We start from the raw sequence: 594 nt of genomic DNA, 5'->3' as shown, positions 1-594 counted from the left end.
CCCCCCCCCGCCCGCCTCTTCAGCAGCAAGCGCGTGGAGGGCAGCAGCACGGCAGCATCCCACACCGGTACCGTCCTGCTGCGGGTCACGCGGAGCTCATCGTGGCCGGGTGGGGAGAGCCCAGGCAGGGTCACCCACCGTGACCAGGACCCCCTCCAGGGACCACCACTGCCTGCCGGGGCTCAGTGCGGGGAGCCTGGCCTGCTCTCCCATCACCCACCCTCGCTCCTGCCCATCCCTCCCGCTTCAGCCTCCCCCTGCTCAGAGACCCCCAGCGCCACCACCCCCTCCAGGGACCACCACTGCCTGCCGGGGCTCAGTGCGGGGAGCCTGGCCTGCTCTCCCATCACCCACCCTCGCTCCTGCCCATCCCTCCCGCTTCAGCCTCCCCCTGCTCAGAGACCCCCAGCGCCACCGCAGCGTCCCAGGGAAAGGAGAAGTGATGACACAACCTCAGCTTTCTGATTAGACCCCCGGGAGCCCTCTGCCTCCCCGCCACCCACAGCAGGGCAACAGGCTCTGCAGCTCCCCGTTTCCGAGAGCGGCAGCAGGCGCCCCTCCGCTGGGGGGGGGAACCACACACCCCCCTCGGCA

Source organism: Pygoscelis adeliae, unplaced genomic scaffold (assembly GCF_000699105.1).
Source record: "Pygoscelis adeliae isolate BGI_AS28 unplaced genomic scaffold, ASM69910v1 Scaffold358, whole genome shotgun sequence".
Taxonomy (NCBI): Eukaryota; Metazoa; Chordata; class Aves; order Sphenisciformes; family Spheniscidae; genus Pygoscelis; species Pygoscelis adeliae.
Note: the sequence above shows the minus strand (reverse complement) of the source record.